This window comes from Hippopotamus amphibius, chromosome X (genome assembly GCF_030028045.1).
Source record: "Hippopotamus amphibius kiboko isolate mHipAmp2 chromosome X, mHipAmp2.hap2, whole genome shotgun sequence".
NCBI lineage: Eukaryota > Metazoa > Chordata > Mammalia > Artiodactyla > Hippopotamidae > Hippopotamus > Hippopotamus amphibius.
Genome location: NC_080203.1, coordinates 71,740,122 through 71,766,022, shown reverse-complemented (window position 1 = coordinate 71,766,022; position 25,901 = coordinate 71,740,122). Strand labels below are relative to the sequence as shown.

General features: G+C 37.5%; 1 protein-coding gene and 1 pseudogene across 6 annotated transcripts in view; one reads left to right on the top strand and one right to left on the bottom strand.

Annotated features, from left to right (window-relative positions):
- The window catches only part of ATRX (ATRX chromatin remodeler), a 308,545-nt gene that overhangs the window by 252,752 nt on the left and 29,892 nt on the right, over positions 1 to 25,901 (bottom strand). The gene's annotated exons all lie outside the window — the stretch shown is intronic.
- On the top strand, positions 16,246 to 17,491 carry LOC130842527 (induced myeloid leukemia cell differentiation protein Mcl-1 homolog; annotated as a pseudogene).

Below are 25,901 nucleotides of genomic sequence, written 5' to 3'. Positions count from 1 at the left end.
CAAGAACAAGGACGCAGATGCAGAGAATAGACTGGAGAACTCGAGGTTTGGGGGGGCAGGGGGTGAAGGGGAAGCTGAGACGAAGTGAGATAGTAGCACAGACATATATATACTACCAACTGTAAAACAGATAGCCAGTGGGAAGTTGTTGGATAACAAAGGGTGTTCAACTCGAAGATGGAAGATGCCTTAGAGGACTGGGAGGGGGAGGATAGGGGGGACTCGAGGGAGGGTGGGGGGGGAGTCAAGGGAGGGAAGGAATACGGGGATATGTGTATAAAAACAGATGACTGAACTTGGTGTAACCCCCCCAAAAAAATAATAAGTTAAAAAAAAAGGAGGTAAAAAACCTGTACTAAGAAAACTGTAAGACACTGATGAAGGAAAATGAAGATGAAACCAAGAGATGGAAAGACATACCATGTTCATGGACTGGAAGAATAAATACTGTTAAAATGACCATATTACCCAAGGTAACCTACAGATTCAATGAAATCCCTATCAAAATACCAGTGGCATTTTTCACAGAACTAGAACAAATAATTTTAAATTTTGTATATAAATACAAAAGACCCAGAACAGCCAAAACAATCTTTAGAAAAAAGAACAGAGCTGGAGGTATCACATTCCCTGACTTCACACTATACTACAAATCTACAGCAATCAAAACAGTATGATACCAGCACAAAAACAGAGACATAGATCAATGGAATAAAGAGCCCAGAAATGTACCCATGCACTTATGATCAATTAATCTATCACAAAGGAGACAACAGTATACAAGGGAAAAAGAGAGTCTCTTCAATAAGTGGTGTGGGAAAACTGGACAGCTACATATAAAAGTACAGAATCACATTTTCTCCAATATACAAAACATATACAAAAGGATTAGAAACCTAAATGTAAGACTAGAAACCATAAAACACCTAGAAAAAAACATAAACAGAAGATTTTTTTACATAAATCATAGCAATATTTTTTTGGATCTGTCTCCTAAGGCAAAGGAAACAAAAGCAAAAATAAACAAATAGGACCTAATTAAACTTAGCTTTTGCACAACAAAGGAAAGCATCAACAAAATGAAAGACAACTTACAGAACGGAAGAAAATATCTGCAAATAATATGACTGATAAGGGATTAATATCCAAAATATATAAACAGCTTATACAACTCAATATTTTTTTAAAAGGATGAAAAATGGGTAGAGGGACTTCCTAGGTGGCAGAGTGATTATGAATCCACCTACCAATGCAGCAGACACAGGTTTGATCCCTGCTCCAGGAAGATCCCACATGCCGTGGAGCAACTAAGCCCATGCACCACAACTATTGAGCCTGCATGCTGCAACTACTGAAGCCCACGTGCCTAGAGCCTGTGCTCTGCAACAAGAGGAGCCACCGCAATGAAGAGCCCACACACCACAGTGTAGAGCAGCCCCACTCACCGCAACTGGAGAAAGCCCCAGCAACAAAGACCCAACGCAGCCAATAAATAAATAAATAAATTTATTCATTTACTTATTTAGAAAATGGATAGAAAACCTGAATAAACATTTTTCCAAAGATATACAGATGACCAACAGGCACATGAAAAATGCTGAACATGACTAATCATCAGAGAAATGCAAATCAAAACCACAATGTGATGTCACCTCACACCTGTAGAATGGCTATCATGAAAAAGTCTACAAATAACACATCAGAGAGGATGCTGAAAAAAGGGGACCATAGCACACTGTTGGTGGGAATATAAATTGATGCAGCCGCTATACAAAACAGTATGGAGATTCTGCAGGAAAAAGCAGAACTGCCATATCAACCAGCAATTCCAATCCTGGGTATATATCTAAAGAAAACAAAAACACGAATTTGAAAGGATACATGCACCCCAGTGTTCATAGCAGCATTACTTACAATAGCCAAGATATGGAAGAAACTTAATTTCCATAAACAGAAGAATGGATAAAGAAGATGTGGTATATATACACAAATGAATACTACCCAGCCATAAAAAAGTATGAAAACTTTTCCATGTGCAAAAACATGAGTCCACCTGGAGGGTATTATGCTTAGTGAAATACGTCAGAGAAAGACAATCACTGTATGTTGTCACTTAAATGCAGAATCCAAAAAATAAACTGAAAAAATATAACAAAACAGAAACATACTCACAGATATAGAAAACAAACTAATAGTTACCAGAGAGAAAGGTGAGGGGCAAAATAGGAGTAGAAACCACTATATATATATAATAATTGAGCTACAGGGATATACTGTACAGCACAGGGAATACAGTCAATATTTTATAATAACTTTAAATTGAATATAATCTATAAAAATTGTGAATCACTATGCCATACACCTGAAACCAATATAATACTGTGAATCAACTATACTTCAATTAAAAAAATAGGATCAGTGACCAAATCAAGATGGCAGAGGAGTAGGACATGGAGTTCACCTTCTCTCACAAATACATCAAAAATACATCTACACGTGGAACTATTGTCTCAGAATATCTAATGAACACTGGCAGAAGACCTCAGACTTCCAAAAAGGCAAGAAAATCTCCACATAATTGGATAGAGAAAAACAAAAAAGCAGAAAAAAAAAAGAGAGAAAGGAATCAGGACAGGAGCTGCGCCCCTGGGAGGGAACTGTGAAAGAGGAAAGGTCTCCAAACACTAGGAAGTCCCCTCCCTGGTGGGGAGATCAGCCAGGACAGAGGGGGAGATTTGGAGCCTTGAAGGAGAAGGTAGCAACCGGTTTAGAGAGGGCAAAGTGGAGAGAGACCCGCACAGATGGTCAGTGCCACCCAGCACTTCCCAGCCGGGGATGCTCACCTACTGGGGCAGGCAGGGGCTAGGTATTAAGGCTCAGGCTTCAGAGGTCAGACCCAGGGGAGAGGACTGGGGTTGGCTGCATGGAGACAGCCTGTGGTGGCTAGGGTGTGGTGTGGAAGGAGGCCTGGGCCCACCAGAGGTAAGAAGCCATTGTTGGGGGGCACACCTGCCATAGAAGCATCTCTGCACACACTCACAGGTGGCAGGGCACTGCCTACATGAGCTCTGCGGGCAGGCACAAGCCAGCACTGCCAACTCAGACTCCAGAGGTGGGCACAGACTGCTGCCACTGCCAAGGGTCCCACAACTGGGAGCCAACAATTGCCGCCGCCTTCCTAGGAGCATGCGCAAGCCATGTACCTGCACACCCCCCATAAAGGGGATGATGGCCAGCACACATTGAGGAAAGAGACTGCAAGCATTCAAACCAAAAACAGACCTCATGCCAAAAAATGTTAAACCCATACAAGCCACACAGGAATGCTCTGGGATATAAATGGCCCTCCAACACTACAGGAGATAACTGTTTCTCCTAAACTCACAGAATAAGATAAATATAAGCACAGTGAAGAAGCAGAGGAACCACTTCCAGTTAAAAGACCAAGAGAATTCTCCTAAAGGAACAAACAATGAAATGGACCTTTTCAGTCTAACAGACACCAACTTGAAAAAGGAGGTAATGAAAATACTAAAGAAATTAAGAAACATTATCAACAAAAATGCAGATTACTGTCAAAAGGAACTAGAAACTATAAGGCAGGAAAAGTTAGAAAATTCATTTGCCAGGATGAAAGCTGAGCTAAAGGCAATGCATAGCAGAATGAATAATGTAGAAGAAAAAAGAAGTGATCTGGAAGATAGAAAAATGTAATTTACCCAAGCAAAAGAGTAGACAGAAAAAGCCAAATGAAAAACAAATGAGGGACTTCCCTGGTAGTGCAGTGGTTAAGAACCCATGTGCCAAAGCAGGGGACACAGGTTCGATCCCTGATCCAGGAAGATTCCACATGCCGTGGAGCGACTAAGCCCATGCACCACAACTACTGAGCCTGCACTCTAGAGCCCACAAGCCACAACTACTGAGCCCACACACCGAAACTACACAACCCACATGCTGCACCTACTGAAGCCCGCTCACCTAAAGCCCATGCTCCACAACAAGAGAAGCCACAGCACTCAGCCAGCATACCGCAATGAAGAATAGGCCCCGCTCACCGCAACTAGAGAGAAAGCCCACACGCAGCAACAAAGAACCAATGCAGCCAAAAAAAAATTTAATTAAAAAATAAAGAACTCTTAAAAAAAATGAAAGCAATATAAGAGACCAAGGGGATGATATACAGCATCCCAATCTATGCATAATAGGGACTCCAGAAGGAAAAGAAAGAGAAGGGGGGACTGAAAATATATTTGAAGAAATTACGGCTGGAAACTTGCTAAACCTAAAGAAGGAAAAAGATATGCAGATACAGGAAGCACAGAGGGTCCGAAACAAGATGAACCCAAACAGACCTACATCAAGACGTATTATAAAAAAGATGGCAAAAGTTAAAGATAAAAAGAGGATTCTAAAGGCAGCAAGAGAAAAACAAAGAGCAAATTAAAAGGGAAGCCCCATAAGGCTATCACCTGATTTCTCCACAGAAACACTGCAAGGCAGAAGGCAGTGGAAAACTATATCGAAAGTCTTGAAAGAGAAAAATCTGCAAACTAGAATACCCTACCCAGCAAGATTATTACCATATAGAATAGTAGGAGAAATAAAGAATTTCTCAAACAAGCAGAAACTGAAAGTGTACAGCAATCCTAAACCTATCCTAAAAGAAATACTTAAAGACCTTCTCTAGGGACTTCCCTGGTGGTGCACTGGTTGAGAATCCACCTGCCAATGTAGGGGACACAGGTTCGAGCCCTGGTCTGGGAAGATGCCACATGCCACGGAGCAACTAAGCCCATGCACCACAACTATTGAGCCTGCATTCTATAGCCCACAAGCCACAACTACTGAGCCCACACACCATAATACTGAAGCCGACATGCCTAGAGCCTTCGCTCCGCAACAATAGAAGCCACTGCAATGAGAAGCCTGCGCACCACAACAGAGTAGTCCCCACTCACAGCAACTAGAGAAAAGCCCGTGTGCAGCAACAAAAACCCAATGCAGCCAAAAAATTTTTTAAGAGAACAAAGACCTTCTCTAAATATTAAAGAAGCAAGAAGATATAGGAAGGATGAAATCATAATTTCAAAGCAAATCACTTAAATTAGCCAGTACGCAAGTCAAAAAGAGAAAAAAAAAACCTATTTGTGAAAGCGATGATAAACACAAGGAACAGCAAAAGGATAAAGATGAAGATGTAAAAAAGGACACAGAAATCATAAAATGTGGGGAAGGAGAATAAGAAAATGCAGATTCTTTTTTTATTTTTTAAGAATGTGTTTGAGGCTATATGTCTAAAGCAAGTAGATACAGGAAGGGGTTAAGATACTTGAAAAACAAGGCAAACACAAATAAAAAACATACAATAGATTCACAAAAACGAAAAAGAAAAGAACACAAGCACAAAATGAAAAAAAGGAAATCCTCAAATCACAAAAAGAAAACGAAAAAAAAAAAAGGAACAAAGAAGAAACAAAGAACAACTCGAAAACAAGGTTTAATATGGCAATAAATACATATGTATCAATAATTGCCTTAAATGTCACTGGACTGAATGCTCCAATTAAAAGACATAGAGCAAAGGACTGGATAAAAAAACAAGAGCCTACAATATGCTGCCTACAAGAAACCCACCTTATGGCAAAGGACACAAACAGATTGAGAGTGAAGGGGAAAAGATATTTCATGCAAACGGAAATGAAAAGAAAGTGGAGGACTTTCCTGGTGGCACAGTGGTTAAGAATCCACCTGCCAATGCAGAGGACACAGGTTCAAGCCTGGTCCAGGAAGATCCCACATACCACAGAACAACTAAGCCTATGCTCCACAACTACTGAGCCTGCACTCTAGAGCCCTGAGAGCCACAACTACTGAGCCCATGTGCTGCAACTACTGAAGCCCACATGCCTAGAACCTGTGCTCTGCAACGAGAAGCCACCGCAATGAGAAGCCCACACACCGCAACAAAGAGTAGCCCCCACTCTCCACAACTAGAGAAAGCCCGCACACAGCAACGAAGACCAAACATAGCCAAAAAATAAAAATAATAAATTAAAAAATATAAAGATGGACACGATATAATGATAAAAGGATCAATACAAGAGGATTTTACACTCATTAACATATATACACCTAATATAGGAGCACCCAAATACGTAAAACAAATACTAACAGACATAAAGGGATAAATTGATGGGACTACAGTAATAGTAGGAGACTCTAACATCCCACTCACATCAATGGACAGACCTTCCAGACAGAAAATCAATAAAGTAACAGAGATCCTAAATGATACAATAGAACAGTTAGACTTAATTGACATTTTCAGGACATTACACCAAAAAAAATAAACCAGAATACACATTCTTGTCAAGTGCACATGGAACATTCTCCAGGTCAGACCACATACTAGGGCGCAAAACTGACCTCAACAAATTTAAGAATATAGAAATTATTTCAAGCTACTTCTCTGACCACAAAGGCATGAAACTAGAAATCAACCACAAGAAAAGAAATGAGAAGTTTATAAGAATACAAGCCTACCTCAGAAAAACAAGAAAAATCTCAAAAAACAGTCTAACCTACCACACAGAAGAATCAGAAAAAGAACAAACAAAACCTACAGTCAGCAGAAGGAAGGAAATAATAAAGATCTGGGAGAAAATGAATAAAATAGAGATTTAAAAGTCAATAGAAAAAAAAATCAATAAATCCGAGAGCTGGTTCTTTGAAAGGGTAAACAAAATTGAGAAACTTCTGGCCAGGCTCACCCACCATGAGAAAATGTGATTCATCCCAAGCTCACAATGACGGTTCAACAAACAGAAATCAATCAACGTAATACACCACGTCAACAAAAGAAAAGTCAAAAACCACATGATCATCTCAACAGATGCAGAAAAAGCATTTGACAAAATTCAGCATCCACTCATGATTAAAAACTCTTACCAAAGTGGGTATAGAGCAAACATATCTCAACATAATAAAAGCTATTTATGACAAACCCACAGCCAATATAATACTCAACAGTGAAAAGCTGAAATCCTTCTCACTCAAATCTGGAACAAGACAAGGATGCCCACTCTCACCACTTCTATTCAACACAGTATTGGAAGTCCTAGCCACAGCAATCAGACAAGAAAAAGAAATGAAAGGTATCCAGACTGGAAGGGAAGAGGTAAAATTGTCACTATATGCAGATGACATGATACTATATATAGAAAACCCTAAGGTCTCCACACAAAAACTACTAGATCTAATAAATGAATTCAGCTAAGTAGCAGGATACAAGATCAACATTCAGAAATTGGCTGCATTTCTTTATACTAACAATGAAATGTCAGAAATGGAATGTAAAAAAACAATACCTTTTAAAATTTCAGGGACTTCCCTGGTGGTGCAGTGGTTAAGAATCCACTTACCAATGCAGGGGATATGGGTTTGATCCCTGGTCCAGGAAGATCCCACATGCCATAGAGCTACTAAGCCCATGCACCACAACTACTGAGCCTGTGCTCTAGAGCCCGCAAGCCACAACTACTGAAGCCCACCTGCTCCACAACAAGAGAAGCCACCACAGTGAAAAGCCCATGCACCGCAATGAAGAGTAGCCCCCATTCGCTGCAACTAGAGAAAGCCCACATGCAGCAACAAAGACCCAACGCAGCCAATCAATCAATTTATTTTTTAAAAAAAGATACATGCACCCCTATGTTCATAGCAGTAATATTTACAATAATCAAAACATGGAAACAACCTAAATGTCCACTAACAGATGCATGGATAAAGAAGACATGGTGCATATATACAACGGAATACTACTCAGCCATAAAAAAGAACAAAATCATGCCATTTGCAGCAACATGGATGCAACTAGAGATTATCATACTAAGTGAATTAAGTCAGAAAGAGAAAGTGAAGAGTCATATGTGGAATCTAAAATATGGCACAAATTAACCTATCTACAAAAAAGAAACAGACTCACAGACATAAGAGATCAGACTTGTGGTGGCCAAGGGGGTGGGGGAGGGAGAGGGATGGACTGGGAATTTATGGTTAGTAGATGCAAAACTATTACATTTAGAATGGATAAACAACAAGGTCCTATTGGATAGCACAGGGAACTATATCCAATCTCCTGGGATAAACCATAATAGAAAAATATATATATAAAAAAACGAAGAATGTATATATGTGTACAACTGAGTCACTTTGCCATACAGCAGAGATTGGCACAACACTGTAAATCAACTATACTTCAATTTAAAAAAAATTAGGATCTTTCCTTTGGTTACCAGACAAATATGTTTGTGCTAACAAAAAATAAATAAATAAGGCAATACAAAACACATTATTTTGCTCTGGTTCCCTTACAGGAACTTGAAAAAACTGTGAACATTTTCCTTCAAAAAGTAAATAAAATATACAAAGAAATAAACATGACAGTACAACATACTAAATGCTATAAAAAGTGTTAAATGCAATACCTTTTTTAACCAATCAAATATTTAAGGGAAAAATGACTACTCATTGTAGACTAAGATGCTATGAAATACACACTGGATTAGAAGGATTTAGAAAACAATTTGGCAATAAGCCTTTGATCTTCTCTTGAATAATCCTACCTCTTTTGAACTATACAAAGAAAATAATTCTAAAGAAACAACTTTAAACACAAAAGATACCGACCTATGAGTTATTTACAACAGCCAAAAAAAAAAAACACTATGAAAAACTAAAATGTATAATAATGGCTAAGTAAATAGGCATACATAAAAGTCATACGATATCATACCATCCACTAAAAATAATTCAAACAATTTAATTACAGTATGAAAAATAGTTCATGCTACAATGTTAAACAAAAATAGCCAAAAATTAAGCATGAAGTATAATTACAACTATGTTTTATAATAAATAAATATTGCAATACAATACACTCAAAAATGTTAACAGTGTTGCCTAGATGATAAGATTACAAGTGATACTTTTTCTTCTACCTTTTTGTGATATAATAAATTCACTGCATTATTCCTAAGTGCTTTTTTATGTTTAAAATTATCATATGTGTTTACAATGCTTTATAAAATATTTTTATTTCTTAGTATCCATAACTTCACTTATAAATTAAACAGTAATTCACAATTGACTTTTCACTAATTCAACAGATTTTCCACACTTCCTTTATTTAACACAAGTTTACTATTCACTGAAGAGTTTAATATTTTCTAATTTATGTCCTTATTTAAGTAAACTATAAGAAATCCTTTCAACAGCTGCCCAGTATTAACTATGTAAGCATATAATATAAAGCCTAATTCTCTGTAAACTTTTTATGCCTTGATTTTACTCCCAAATGTGATAATAAAGGTGCATACCAGTTTCTACTATGCCAATGAATACCAACTACTGGAAGATCAAGTGTTAGCATAAATGGTGGAATTTTTCTCAGTGAGTCCACACTGTTGGGTTTCCTTACATAACCTTGACAAATTTTAACATGCATCTTATACACGATGGCCTGACTTAAACCTCATGAAAACTTTATTACAGGGAACCGAGGCTCAGAAAGGCACTTATTTGCTAAATACAATAAGGGAGTTAAATAATTTGCACTTGCATTGGAAAAGCAAGAATTCTATCTCTGGGCTTCCTAGGTGGCAAAGTAGTTAAGAATCCACCTCCCAATGCAGGCGACACGGGTTCGATCCCTGCTCCAGGAGGATCCCACATGCCGTGGAGTAACTAAGCCTGTGCGCCACAACCACTGAGCTTGGGCTTTAGAGCCCATGAGCCACAACTATTGAGCCCATGTGCTGCAACTACTGAAGCCCATGCGCCTAGAGCCAATGCTCCGCAACAAGAGAAGCCACGGCAATGAGGAGCCTGCGCACCACAACGAAGAGTAGCCCCCACTCACTGTAACTAAAGAAAGCCTGCACACAGCAAAAAAAGACCCAACACAGCCAATAAAATAAATAAATTAATTAATTAAAAAAAAAGAATTCTATCTCTAACCAAGGATAAGCATTCCATCTTATGTGTTGTCAGAAACCATGCAAGCAGGAAGAGAGTGGAATGACATATTTAAAGTGTTGGGGGGAAAAACCCACTAAGCTAGAATAATGTACACAGCAAAATGATTCTTCAAATAAAGACTTCCTCAGACAAACAAAATCCGAAGGCATTTGTTGCCAGTAGACTTGCCTTGCAAGAAATGTTGAAAGATGTTCTTCAGAGAGAAAGAAAATTATATAGGTCAGAAACATGCATCTACATAAAGAAAGGAAGAGCATTAGAGAAGGAATAAATGAAGGTAAAAAAACATCTTTTATGTTTCTTATTCTTAACTGACCTAATAGTTAACTGTCCAAACCAATAATAGCAAAAATGCACTGGAAAATTATAGCTTATGGATAAGGAGAGGAATTGGGAATACTGTTATAAACTATCTACACTACTTGTGAAGTGGTACAGTGCTATTTAAAAATGGACTTAGACTAGTTATAAATGTATATTGCAAACTATGATATCATATAAATGTTCAATTAAAACCAAAGGCAAAAAAGAAGACAAAAAACAAACAAGTACAATGAACAAACAAGTTACAAACATGGTAGATATTAAACCAACTATATCAAAATTCACTTTAAATGTGAATGATCTAAATACACCAACTAAGCATCAGAGTGTATCAGAGTGTGAGGTGGACACAGTCAGATGTCAGAGTGGACTAAAACCAAGATCCAAATATATGCTGTCTACAAGAAACCCACCTTAAATATAAAGACATCGATTATAAGTAAAAGGAAGCCGAGGGAAATGGGGAGTTGTTTATAGGGTATAGGGTTTCAGGGTTTTTTTTTTTAACACATGTATTTACTTATTTGGCTGCACCAGGTCTTAGTTGCAGCATGTGGGATCTAGCTGCCTGAGCAAGGATCAAATCCAGGCCCCCTGCATTGGGAGTGTGGAGACTTAGCCACTGGACCACCAGGGAAATCCCTAGAGTTCCAGTTTTGCAAGATGAAAAAGTTCTGGGAATTGGCTGCACAATAGTGTAAAAATGTACTTAACACTACTGAAATGTATACTTTAAAAAGGTTTATGTTATGTGTATTTTATCACAATTTTTTTTTTAAAGTAAAGGGATGTGTATTCAAGTCTTTTGTACACTTTCTAATTGAGTTGCCTTTTTGTTGCTGAGTTGTAAAAGTTTTTTATATATTCTGGATATTAAACCCTTATATATGATTTGCAAACATTTTCTCCTATTTCTGTGGGTTGTCTTCTCACTCTTTGACAGTGTCTTTTAACAAACAAATTTTTTATTTTAATGAAATCAATATTATCTATATTTTTCTTTTGTTGCTTGTGTTGTTTGCATCTTATTTAGAGACCACTGATAAATCCAAGGCCCTTATGTTTTCTCCTAAGAGTTTTATAGTTTTAGCTCTGAAATTTAGGTATCTGACCTATTTTTAATTGTATATGGTGACTTTACAAATAATGGAATGTGATTTGTAAAGTTACCTGCTGTCTTGCTTTCATTATTTTTGCTACACTCATTTTATTTGTATTTAAATGTTTTAGGCAACCTAAGAACAAATGTACAAGTGAAGATGCAGTAAAAATGAATTGCTTGCTATTCATTACTTCATGGATATCAAGCACAGCAGTAAAACAAAAAAACCCATGTATTTAACTTTTTTTTAGTTTTTTTGTTTTTGTTTTTGTTTTTGTTTTTTTGCTTTTGTGATTTTTTTTTTTTGATACTTGCCTAACATGCATGTGCTGTAAAAATAGTTAACAGGGAAATAACTTGAGATGATGGCTAGCTTTGTTTAATGTCTTATGAGATTTTCATGAACAATCCAAGCATAATTGTTAAGAACACGTGTATTAAGTTCATGTAAGTGGAATAAAAGTTTTATGAATGGACTTTTCAACTACTTTCTCTACAGCTTTTCATGTAAATTAAGTCTTTTGGTTCTGAAACTTCTCTAAAGAAAACTGTACATTTTTGGAAATTTATTCCTTATTCCCTCTTGGCAGCTAATGGGCTTTTACCAAGTTTGAATACAAAGTTTTATGATAACAACAAAATAACTACTAAGATAACTACTACTGTTCCCAACCATGTCCCATTCTCCCTCCTTCCCCCTGAAAAAAAAAATTTTGTTTTTCAGAGGCAGGGGGGATTGATTGAAAAAAAAATGTGTTCCATTTAAAATTTTTGTATATGGCATTTTCTAACTTAGGAAGCCACAATGTTCTTGGCCCATCATAACATTGGGTAGCATTAACTGTAAGTTTCGTGCTTCCAAATCGGTTTTGTTTTTAAGAATTTCTTGATACTCTTATAGCCTGCCTTCAATTTTGATCCTTTATTCTTTCTATTCGTCAGGTGCACAGGATTACCTTTTTTAAGCCTTCTGTCTTGTCACCAACCATTCCTACTTGGTGGCCATGTACTTGGGGAAAAGGCCGCATGATCTTTGTGGCTCCACTCAGTGTCTAAGGATACCCTGCTTCCTTTGCTTGCATCCCACAAACTATTTCCCTCATCCTATTCACTGCAGCAAATCTCTCTCTAGTTGATGAGATTGTGTTTATCTCTCTATAAACCCTACCTATCCCGAATGGTCTGTCATTATCTTTGCTTTTAAAATCCTTCCTCTTCCTCTCTTTGAATAATGATAGGGCTAAGTTATACCCAAAGCTCACCCTACAAGCTATTTCCTCAGTACCTTGAAGAAAACACCAAACAAAAATACCATTTTAAAGGAGGTATACTTTTTTTTCTTTTTAGAATGTAAGCTCCTCGAGAGCAGGGACAATGTTTTCTGTATGTTCTATTGTGCCTAGTACACTGTAAATGCTCAATAAATACTGATGATGGGAGGCAGTGAGTCTTGATAAGGGTGAGAAACTGAAATCCCAAATTCTGTTTTGTTGCTTGTTTTATTATGACCTTAGATTAAATTGGGAAATATCAGCTCTTTGGGACAGTTGTCCCAAATATTACATTCAAATAAAAGTGCAATGGAGGCCTTGGGGTCTTTCTTTTAAGAAAAGAAGATCTCTTATGCATTTGGGACAACATAATAATGCATCTTCACTCACAGCTCTTTTCTTTTTCTATTGATTTCTCCTGACCCCCAGGCCAAGGACGTGAAATAATCATTTTATAGCTACAGAAAATGAAGTTAGACTGAGGAGATGGATCTTATTCAGTTGAATTATAAATAAAATCTAAAGCTTGAAAAAAAAATTGTATATGGTGTAAGGTATGTGTCCAACCTTCTTTCTTTCGCATGTCATTTGGATATCCAAATGACACAACACCATTTATTAAAGAGACTATCAAGATAGGTACAGAGTTTTTTGTCGGGGATGATGAAAGAGTTTTGGGTGCAGATGGTGGTGGCTGTTACATATTGTGAATGTATTTAATGCTACTCAACTGCACATTTACAAATGGTTAAAATGATAAATATTATGTATATTTTACCACAGTAAAAATAAACACAAGATACTACTTCATACCCACCAGAATGGGTATAATTTTAAAAAGATGGTCAATAGGAGGTATTAGTGAGGATATGGAAAAATTGGAACCCTCATACACTGCTGATGTTAACATAAAATAGCACAAACACTGTATTTGTAAAATAATATAAAACTGAAAACAGTTTTGACAGTTCCTCAAAAAGTTAAACATAAGAGTTTCCATATGACCCAAAATTCTAAAACGAAATGAAAATAAATGCCCACACAAAAATGTATATACAAATGTTCACAGCAGCATGATTCATAATAACCAAAAAGGAGAAACAAACCAAATATCCATGAAATAATGAACGGAATATTTTTCAGCAATAAAAAGGAATAAAGTTCTGAGTCATGCTACAACATGGATGTATCTTCAAAATATGCCAAATGAAAGTAGCCAATCACAAAAGATCACGTATTGTATGATTCCTTTTATAGGAAATGTTCAAAATACACAAATCCACAGAGATAGAAAGTAAAATAGTGGTTGTCAGGATCTGGGATAGGGATATGGGGGAAAATGAGGAGTAACCACTAATTGGTATAGGGTTTCTTGTTGGAGTGATGAATATTGTGTTGATGGCTGTACAGATCCATGAGTATACTAAAACCATAAAATTGTACTCTAAATGGATAGACTGTGGCATGTGATTTATATCAATAAAGTTGTTATTTTTTTTAGAAAGTGACTTGGACATTAATAACTGGGTTATTCAGAGATCTTTTGACAGCAATTGCACTAGAATTGAGACCTTTCATACAATTTCTACTCTGAACAAGAATTAGGAAAAAAACTCACTCAAACTAAAAGTTTTAACATGATCTGAGGATATTACCTGAACATCTTTAGCTTTTCTAAAAGCAGTGATTAGGAAGTAATCAATCATGACTTTGCTGGTGGCGCAGTGGTTAAGAATCCACAATGGTTAAGAACCCACCTGCCAATGCAGGGGACACATGTTGGACCCCTGATCCAAGAAGATCCACATGCTGCGGAGCAAATAAGCCTGTGCACCACAACTACTGAGCCAGTGCTCTAGAGTCCATGTGCCACAACTACTGAGCCAGTGCTCTAGAGCCTACAAGCCACAACTACTGAGCCCACGTGCCACAACTACTGAAGCCCACACGCCTAGAGCCTGTGCTCCACAACAAAAGAAGCCACCACAGTGAGAAGCCCACACACCACAATGAAGAGTAGCCCCCGCTTGCCGCAACTAGAGAAAGCCCACGCACAGCAACAAAGACCCAACACAGCCAATAAAATAATAAATTTATTTTAAAAATATAATGAAATTAAAAAAAAAATAAAAATGAGGTAGAAAAAGCACAAGTTTCTTCTACCCAGCATCTCACCCTAGAATATCAAGCCTTTCATGAAGCACTGCTTTATGAAAAATTCCACATTCACTATTATCATTATTTTTGTTCACAAAGAGCACAAAGTTTTATACTATGGTTTTACAATTTCTATTCTCTACAACAAGGCTTTTTTGGCCTTCAACTCTACTTGAATCTTATTATTGTAATATTCTTTCTATTTAACACTGTTTAACATTAATTTTATAGCGGGATATAGGAAGGAACAATGTACCACATAGTCTGGTAGAAAGCCTGTGCCTCAAATAAGGAAAGTTAAACGGTATCTACCCTCTTAATTCTTCAAAGATTCCTCTAGGTATCCTCTAAAATACCTAGACTTTTTTTTTTGGCTGCATTGGGTCTTTATTGCTGCGCTTGGGCTTTCTCTAGTTGCGGCAAGCAGAGCCTACTCTTCCTTGTGGTGTGTGGGCTTCTCAGTGCAGTGGCTTTTCTTATTGCGGAGCACAGGCTCTAGGTACACGGGCTTCAGTAGTTGTGGCATGCAGGGTCAGTAGTTGTGACTCACGGGCTCTAGAGCGCAAACTCAGTAGTTGTGGCACATGGGCTTAGTTGCTCCACAGCAATATGAGATCTTCCCGGACCAGGGCTCGAACCCATGTCCCCTGCATTGGCGGGCGGATTCTTAACCACTGTGTCACCAGGGAAGTCCTGACCTAGACTATTTAAAGCCACATGCTTCTCTTGATCCTTGGGAAATGTTAACATGTTATTCTTGAAGAATTTGGGGGAAATAAAACAAATTTTTGTTCCTTTACAAAAAGAAAAAAAAAGGGAAGGGGAACAAAAAATATCCTCAAATAGGAAGTAACACTAGTATCTCTTTTACATCATCTCAAAAAATCATTCAGGCCTCCCAGCCATCTAAGGACACAAAAATTAAGTACATCTAAGGACCTGGACAGGTCATATCCAGCATGGGCATCATAGAATAGTCATCTTAGAAGATAAATTTTATTTTTCTGAAAACAGAACCCAAAATTTACCACAACAAACAAGGCACTACTAAAATATAAGACTTTCTCTTTGAGTCCCAAAACAAGAAGATATATTAAAAGTTAGTCTTTCCACAGATGCAGAGAACAAACATATGGACACCAAGTGGGGAAAGCAGGGAGGGTTGGGGGGGAATGAACTGGGAGACTGGGATACCAAATTGTACACTCTAAATATACGCAGTTTATTGTATGTTAACTGTATCTCAATAAAAGTTCTTTAAAAAAAAGTTAGTCGCACTTGGCACTTCCTCTCTCCAAGTCAGGAGTCGGGGCCTCACCAGTTTTTCTCAGGCGGCGGTAGCGGTTTGCGATGTTCGGCTTCCAGAGAAACGCAGTAATCAGACTCAACCGCTACTGTGGGGGGGCCGGAATGGGAGCGTGCAACTGCCGCGGCGCCTCCGCGCCGAGTTGGGGGGGAGCTTTTGGCTGGGAAGGAGGCCCCCGCCCGGAGAGAGGTAGGGGGAGGGGAAGCTGGCTCGGTGATTGGCGGAAGCGCCGGCCCGAGCCCCCCAGCCAGTCTCACGACGCCCGGAGGGTCGCGCGGCCTTCGCCCATTGGCGCCGAGGGCCCCGACGTCACAGCGACCCCCGCCAGGCTGCCGTTCTTCGAGCGCCACCGCCTCTTGTCGCCGCCTGAAGAGATGGATTCCCCGGCTTCGGGCGCTATTATGTAGCCCGAAGAGGAGCTGGAAGGGTGCGAGTCGGAACCTCTCGGAAAGCGGCCGGCCGTCCTGCCTCTGCTGGGGTTGGTGGGGGAGGCCAGTAACAGCCCCGGCATGGACGGCTCCCTCGCCTCCACGCTGCCCCCAGCAGAGGAGGAGGAGGACGAGTTGTACCGGCAGTCCCTGGAGATTATCTCTCAGTACCTCGGGGAGCAGGCAACCGGCGCCAAGGACGCGAAGCCGCTGGGCGGGTCTGGGACCGCCAGCCGGAAGGCGTTAGAGACCCTGCGACGGGTCGGCGACGGGGTGCAGCACAACCACGAGACAGCCTTCTAAGGCATGCTTCGGAAACTGGACATCAAAAACGAAAACGATGTCAAATCTTTATCTCGAGTGATGGTCCATGTTTTCAGTGACGGAGTAACAAACTGGGGCAGGATTGTGACCCTTATTTCTTTTGGTGCCTTTGTGGCCAAACACTAGAAGAGTATACACCAAGAAAGCTGCATCGAACCATTAGCAGAAAGCATCACAGATGTTCTCGTAAGGACAAAACGAGACTGGCTGGTCAAAGAGGCTGGGATGGGTTTGTGGACTTCCTCCATGTAGAGGACCTAGAAGGCGGCATCAGAAATATGCTGCTGGCTTTTGCAGGTGTTGCTGGAGTAGGAGCTGGTTTGGCATATCTAATAAGATAGCCTTTTAAGTGCAATAATTGACTGTTAACCAACTCCAGCCACCAAACCCACACACGCCTGCTATGAGGTCAAATGTTTGTATGAAGTTGGACTTCAAGTTCTGCAGGCCATAACCTCCCAGAGTTCTGCTCTAGCAACGGAGAAAAGCAAGTGACAGGAGGCTTATGGCTAACAGGAATAAATACATGGGAAAAGTAGTTGCCCTTGAAGAGTCACTGTCTGAAAGAAGCAAAAGAAGTGGAGTTCAGTTTCAGCAACAGGCAAACTTTGGGAGGCCATGGAGAAGGACTTTTAGATTTAGTGAAGGTGGTAGATGAAGAGACTTTAATTACCTTGCCTAGAACAGGAAATGGCCTGTAGGCACACTAGTCATATAGTTCATTAAATATGCCCACTGAATTGATTAACTTCTATAGTGTTAAAATAGAAGCACTAACAACGGCCAGTGGCACGTGTATAATGGTAGCTACAAGTAATAGAACTATGACTTGAAGCCTCAGTACTATACAACAGAGTGAAGGGAAGCTTTTTCCTCTATAATTAGCTTTCCTAGGTGTGCTTCTTGAATAGAAAGTCCAAGTGCTCAGGATGTTTGTACCTGTCCTACTTTGGCTTGTTTGATTAGCCTAGTGTGGCCAAGAATACTTGACCTAAGGCTAAATTACAAATTTGGAATATTCTGTTTTTAAGATAAAAACTTGTATTTGTAAAATTGTATATTTACAGAAAATTATTCAAACGTAAAGTGAGAAGTCAAATTTCATACCCTTTTGAAATATACAATTTCTGTAGTTAGGAACCTGTTTCTTACAGCTTTTCTAGTCTAAACTTTGTTCTAGTCAGTTCTAGGTTGTATACAAAACCAACCTACCTGATTGTATACAACCTGGTTGTAGTACAGCCATTCTGATTAGTAACTACGCAGGCTTTAATTTTCCTGTCTGATTTTGGTGAGTATTTCTGAAATAGCTGTTTGGTTTTTTGGGGTGTTTTTTAAACCTGGGACTGAGAAATTGAGGAATGGAAATTAATCCTTTTACTTTGTTACATGTGGGTTTTCAATAATTGAGTCAAGGTTTTAAGGTTTTATTTTGGGGGTGGGGGGTGGGGCCCTTGGACTGATGACTTGCAAATAATGGGCTCTGATTGGGCAACTACTTGAGTTTCTTCCATGTGACCTAATTTAACTGAATTTAAAACTGTGAAATTTAAACAGTTCCTGAGCTCATCTTCAAAGGTTTTGCTAAAAGATTTTCAGCTGTTGCAAATGGGACTTATTAGGGGTATGCATAAAAAGATCACATCAGGTGGATTGGAGACATTTGATCCCTTGTTTCTTTAATAAATTGTACAGTAATGGCTTGGAAAAGCCAGCTATAGTCTAACCATGGTGCTATTACTAGGCTTGCTTGTTAAACACAGGTCTAAGCCTAGTATGTTAATAAACAAATACTTATTTCATTTATAAAAAAAAAAGTTAGTCTTTCATAAATAAGTATACTGAATAGAAAGAGCCACTGCAAATCTCTCGAGTACCACTGAACATTTCTCTAAAAACAATATAAGGAGGCAATCTCTTTTTTCACAAAAACTTGGATCTAACTTATTTGAGTTAAAAAACAGAACACTAGGACTTCCCTGATTGTCCAGTGGTTAAGAATCCACCTTCCAATGCAGGGGGTGCAGGTTCAATCTCTGGTCGGAGAACTAAGATCCCACATGCTGTGGGGCAACGAAGCCTGCGCTCTAGAGCCCGCACGCCACAACTAGAGAGAAAGACCCCATGCCGCAACAAAAGAGCCCACATGCCGCAACTAAGACACCACAAGCCAAATAAATAAATTTTTTTTTTAAAAAAAAAAGCAGAATAGGGACTTCCTAGGTGGCGCAGTGGTTGGGAATCTGCCAGCCAATGCAGGGGACACGGGTTCGAGCCCTGTTCTGGGAAGATTCCACATGCCATGGAGCAACTAAGCCCATGTGCCACAACTACTGAGCTTGCACTCTAAAGCCTGTGAGCCACAACTATTGAGCCCATGTGCCACAACTACTGAAGCCCACGCACCTAGAGCCCATGCTCCACAACAAGAGAAGCCACTGCAATGTGAAGCCTGTGCACAACAATGAAGAGTAGCCCCCACTTGCGGCAACTAGAGAAAGCCAAAAGCCTGTGCACAGCAATGAAGTCCCAATGCAGCCAATAAACAAATTAAATAAATAAATTTATTTATTTAAAAAAAGCAGAATAGTGGTTCTAAATTTTGTGAAAACCATTCCTTTATAGAATGAAACGGAAGAATCCAAAAGGAGTTGATCAGAAGCAAACTAATTATATAACCAATGTCTAGATATTAAAGTTATATGAAGATTAGCATGAAGAGAGGACTCAACTAAGAAGAAACAAGAGAAATCAGTAAGTTCTACATTCTGATAGATGAGGAGTAGAAAACAACCAAACAAACCTATTCAACATCAACTCTAATCTTCCTATCTCAAGACAACTAGCACTCCTAGTATGTGTGTACTCATCCTAATATTTGAGTATCTTGTGCTGTATGTGTAACCTAACTCTAAGACAGTCTTACCACCCAAAACTACAAATCATTCCTTGTCCCTCTGGTTAAACTTCCTCATTCATTTCTTTCAGTTGATGGCTCCAATCCTGGAAAATTTAAACTAATACCAGCTATCAGAATGCAAATATCATATCTTCAACTATTAAATGATTTTCTTATTATTTCACAATAACTAAATAAAAGAGATTCAGAAATGGCCAACATCCTGTTTCTAATTTTCTAGTCTGACTTTAACAATCTGAAAGTCATATGAATCTGTTTATTTCAGTGGGCTGATGCCTCAGTGGAAAAATGAGCCATGATCCAGGAGTAAATAATATAAGCATATCAGATATTTGTTAATTTAAGACATATAACTTTGTTAAGAGATATAACTTTCTAATTGTTCAAGCTTTTTGGAAAATCCTAAAGCATCTGTAAAGCATTAAAATTAAGGCAATTCAGGACAGCTTCACAAATATCTCTTGCTTAAAAAACTTCCATTTAAACTCTTCCTAAACTGACATAAGAATTTTAACTGTAAATCAGTCAGATTTCACTTTTTATTCATAAGGAATAAGATTCACTTATTCATTTTACAATATTTACCAAATGCTGAATATATTCTGAGTACCTGGTGTTGCAATAAAAATAAATGTATAAGACCTGAGCTTAAGGAACTCACAATCTAATGGTAAATAAAGGCTGTTAAGTATCCCAAGAATAATCTAGGGAAGAAAGGAGAACCATCCTTATAACTGTGAATTTCCTAATGCTTTTAAATCTCTCGTTCATGTAAGTTTTTTCATCTAATTTTTATATAGCTTCTCTTAGGGTTAAAACTCGTAACCTTACTTCCAACACCTGCTAACCTCCCTTTTAAAAAGCAAAGTTTGATAGAAAATCAGGAATTTCCTGACGAACACCTTGGGAAAGCAAACACTGAACCACGGATGTTTCCTGTATTAAAAGAGAAAGCCATAATGGTTTTATACAGAATCAAGGGAAAATAAAGATCAGTTGAGGGTGAGAAATATGCATAAATATTTGAAAAGCCTAGATTTATTCCATTTGAGGCACATCTATCTAAATTCAATATATTCTATTCACTTTAACACAAAAATTCATAAGTACATCATTATCTTTATTTTCTAACAAAAGCATACTAAGTTCTTTCAAAAAAGAAAACTTTGGAAGGTTTTTATCAGGATGAAGTACATTTTAGCTCAAAGGGAATAAATTTAGATTTAAATAGGTTAAAATACAAACTATCCTCAGAGGAAGCAGAGATGCAATTTTACTTTGCCCATTGTAACAAAACCTATTTTCCTCTAGAACTTGAATAAGAGTGAATCTATATCCCTACATATTGTAACGCAAAGAGTACTGAAACCCTGTTTAAATAAGATTCTCATTTCTCTTTTGGTAAAGAGGAAAGGTATCAAAGAGAAAGGTTTTCTGAGAGAAGACAAAGCCACATATTCCTGTATCTATAGCTAAATATTCAGTGCTTTAACTAAGCCCATCTACAAGCCATTAAGGTAATCATTCAATTTGTGGACCCCTACTCAATTCTGAGGTAATTATAAAAAGCAAACCTCTCCAGATAAAAATAAAGCTTATGTCCCTCATCAATAAAAACAGAATCAGATAAAATCTGCAATGCAAGCACTAGCTAAATGGAGTTTTGATAACTGCTGATAAAGGTCTGAGATAGTATTAACTTTTTTACAAGATCAATAAAACCATCATTCCAAAGGCAAAAGATATATAAACAGATTAGATCATCTTTGAAAATACAGTGTTTAGCTTATCTTTAGAATGTAGTGAACTCAATGCTCCAGGTGATAGACACCTGAGGGGGAAGATATGAAAAATTAGGATCAACTTATATGGTAACTTCTCTACTTTTTGATATGTACATCAGAGCTACTCATAGTTCTTTTCATGAAATTGATACCTAATGAGCTGTTTCCAGCTATTAAATGCATCCACTCTGAAAAATAGAAAAGGAGGAGATAAAGCAACTCAATTTTGTTAAGGGCTTACACTATGCTAGACGGTTCATAAAGATTTTCATTTAGGTATCAGTCTCCACTGCATAGATAAAGAAAACAACTTGAAAGTTGGGTAATTTTCCAAAGGTTACAAAGCAAGAGAACCGGATTTGAACTCAAATCTATCCCTACATCAGGTAATTCCAAATGAAAGCAAGTTGAGACCAGAGCTCAAACTGTCTGAATTTTATTCCAAAGGACTGGAAAATAATCCACTTTCCACTATTTCCTTTCCCCAAGAGGAGAAAATACCAAATGCAAATGGACGTCTTACTGAAGTTAAATGACAAATCCCTAATTCTCGGGAAAGTTCCTCTAATACTACAAAAACAATGGGCAAAGAATAATATATTTGGGTCCACACAAAATCTTAAGGAAAGCCTGATATTTAGTATTTAAAATGGGAACAATTACAGCTCATTTACTCACTCTCTCCCACCTGTAAGAATATTTCAGGTGTGGAAGTTTTAGCTTATTGTTGCTAGGGACTCCCTCCACATTCTCCTTCCCTAATAAGTCCACTATCGAAAGTGGACTATAAAGAAAAGTGTGAAGGACAAAATATAATGAGAGCTAAAATCCCACCATCCAGAGATAATCATAGGGAAAAATGTTAGCACACATTTTTTTTTTTTTAACAAAATCGAATGGTTACTCTACTGCTTTGCAACCTTTTCCCTCTATTAATATACAGTGAATATTTTCCTGCAGGATTATTTTTCTAGAACAATTTTAATGGCAGTATAGTATTTCATCATGTAAAGATGCCAGAAGTTTTTTTGTCAAGCTATCAGCACTTAAAGACAGATGTGCTTTTGTTGCAAGAATTGCGGCTGCCTACTAATAGGGTCTGCAGCATAGCTGCTTGATTTGAAATCAATTTTTATTTATTCAGAACATAAGCAGTGCAGAGAAAAGGGGCTATGTGCATTGACTATTACAAATGATTCACTAAGAGAAATTAGCTAACACACTTAAAGAATTACCAGTGCTTGCTTCAGCTGTTAAGTGCTAAGTTACAGTTGTCTACAAAAACACATTGGCCAGGATGAAGAACTACAGAATAAGAAAATTCTCAAACTGCCAGTGGAAATGTAAGTTAGTAAAACCATTATGGAGATCGATTTGGCAATTATCTTACAATAAAAAATAAAAATAAAATTGACCTCCTAAAGAAACTCTAGCATATGTGCAAAGGAAAAACATTATAGAATGTTCTCAGTAACATTTTTTAATAGCACCAAATTAGAAAAAAATTCTAAATACCCACCAATGGTAAACAGATAAACTGTAGTATACCCATTCAACTCAAAACTAATTAAATGAGAAGTGATCAGTCTAGATCAGTGTTGTTCAATAGACATATAACATAAGCCACAAATATAAGTAAAAATTTTCTAGAAGCCACATTTTAAAAAAAGAAAAAGTAGGTGAAATTAATTTTAATATCTTATTTAACCCAATATACCCATATTATCATTTCAATATGCAATTAATATAAAATAATTAACGAGATATTTTACATTTTTTTCGTACTTAGTCTTTGAAATCCTGTGCACAAATATACTTCCAGCACATCTCAATTCACAGTGGTCACATTCCAGGTGCTCAACAGCCACAGATAGTTAATGGCTATTGTACTGATCAGTGCAGATCTAAAGCTACCTCAAAATCCCCAAAACAATACTGAACCAAAAAAGGAAGTTGCAAAATCATATGTACTATATAGTATCACTTAAATATACTTATAAAACTAAAAAATGCTTATGGGTATGTAGACACTTATCTATACATGTGTGTGTAAATAAAATACTTAAAAACCCATAAGAACTCAACTCTATCTGTAATGTTTTATTTCTTTAAAAGAAATCTGATGCAAACATAAGATTTTATAAAGTTAGATGGTAGATACAGAGGTGTTCATACTATATTCTTGCCTGAAATATTTCCCAATTATAATTAATTTGGAATATGCATGTTCCGGAACTCTCTTTACTTATTTCCATTTACATTCAAAAACTTAAGCCTGAAATATGCTAATGATATATTTAGAATATAAACTTCATACTTCACTTTGCTTTATGTAGAGCAAAAATATCCTTCTGTCCTTCATATAAGTTTGATAATAAAAGGAAAAGGAAAACTTCAAAAAATTAAGTAAACGTTAAGGATTGATAAATTTATTACTTACTCAATAAGCATTTACTATATGGCTATTATGAGCATTCAAAAACTTCATAATGTAAATAGCTTTTTATGTCACAAGTTATGTAGTCGTGGAGATCAAACAATATTTAGGCACTTTACAGAATACCAAGATCAAAGAAAAAGAGCTAAATAAACACTCAAACAGTGACTTTTGGCCCTCAGAGTAATTGTTAAATGGAAAATTTTAAAAGAGATTCCTAAAATAGCATATTAGTTTAGTGTACCACAATGGGAAACACAGTGATTTCCTAGAATAGATGTTTTTTAAAGACCAGTGAAAACACATATGCAAAACCCTCATTATTCATTCTACTTGGTTTTGGTTAAATATGAATTACTGGTACATAACCTAAATATTCTAATAAAGGTTCATGGTACATGAAAGCAAAGTTCAAAATGAGAAGCGCTGGGACCACAGAAACTATGAGTGGCCACAACTCAGAACTTCAGATCATTCACAAAAATAAAGTTTACGCAAGAAGAAATCTGAAAAAACCTAGTTGAAAAGACAGCTTTAAAAATTAGACTTCAATTATACTGATCTCTGGAATTTACTTTGAAATGAGTAAGAAACAATGGAGAGTTGGATAAATGGATAAATATATGATAAAACAAGTGTAGTAAAATGTTAAAGGTAGAATCTAGGTGGGCAATATATGTAAAATCCTTTCATCATTGCTGAAAATTTGAAATTTTTCAGTATCAAATGTTGAAAATTTTGTACCTCAATAATGTGACTATAATTAGCTTCTAAACATCAATTATGATGGACTCCAAACACCTAAAATACTATCACTTACCAGAAGTCAAGAAGACAAACTGTTTTTTATATTGGCATCAAAAGAAAAAAGAATCCACTTGTCCTTTTGCAAATACTAGTTTGTTTCAGCAAATACCCCACTGCATAGTTTGTTTTAAAAAGAAAAAAACTTCAATACAATAATGTGATGTCTGGAATTTGTTTTAAAATAATCTGGTGGGGGGGGGACTTAGGTAGATATATAGAAAATTCAACCATGAGATGATAACTGCTGAAGATGACAAAAGACACTTACAGAATACCTGTTATTTCCCAAGCACTGTTTCTAAGTGCTTAATATGCATTATCTCACTTAATCATCAGAACCACCCTATAAGATAGGTACTATTATTATCTCCACTTTACAGATGAGAAAACAGGTACAACAAGGTTAGGTAACTTCCCCAAAGCCATAATGGAAATAAAGTGTGTAGTCAGCCTAAATCCAGCTAATAACTCCCAGATCATACCTTAGCCAGATCTTTTTTGTTTAATAAATTTATTTATGCATTTATTTATTGGCTGCACTGGGTCTTCATTGCTGCACACGGGCTTTCTCTAGTTGCAGCAAGCAGGGGCTACTCTTCATTGTGGTGCATGGGCTCCGCATTGTGGTGGCTTCTCTTGTTGAGGAACACAGGCTCTAGGCACGTGGGCTTTAGTAGTTGTGGCACATGGGCTCAATAGTTGTGGCTCATGGGCTCTAGAGCGCAGGCTCATGAGCTTAGCTGTTCTGTGGCATGTGGGATCTTCCTGGAGCAGGGATCGAACCTATGTCCCCTGCACTGGCAGGCGGATTCTTAACCACTGTGCCATCTAGGAAGACCCCTTAGCCAGATCATAATTTCAAAGCACTTAAAAGGTAAAGGTTTGCTTTTAAACATTGCTACTTAAGAATGAGGATTTTTCCTACAGCTTAGCATATACCTGTTCACACGGAATGTCAGAAAAACTACAGACAGCCTCACTTCTTTTCAGGTGAGGTTTT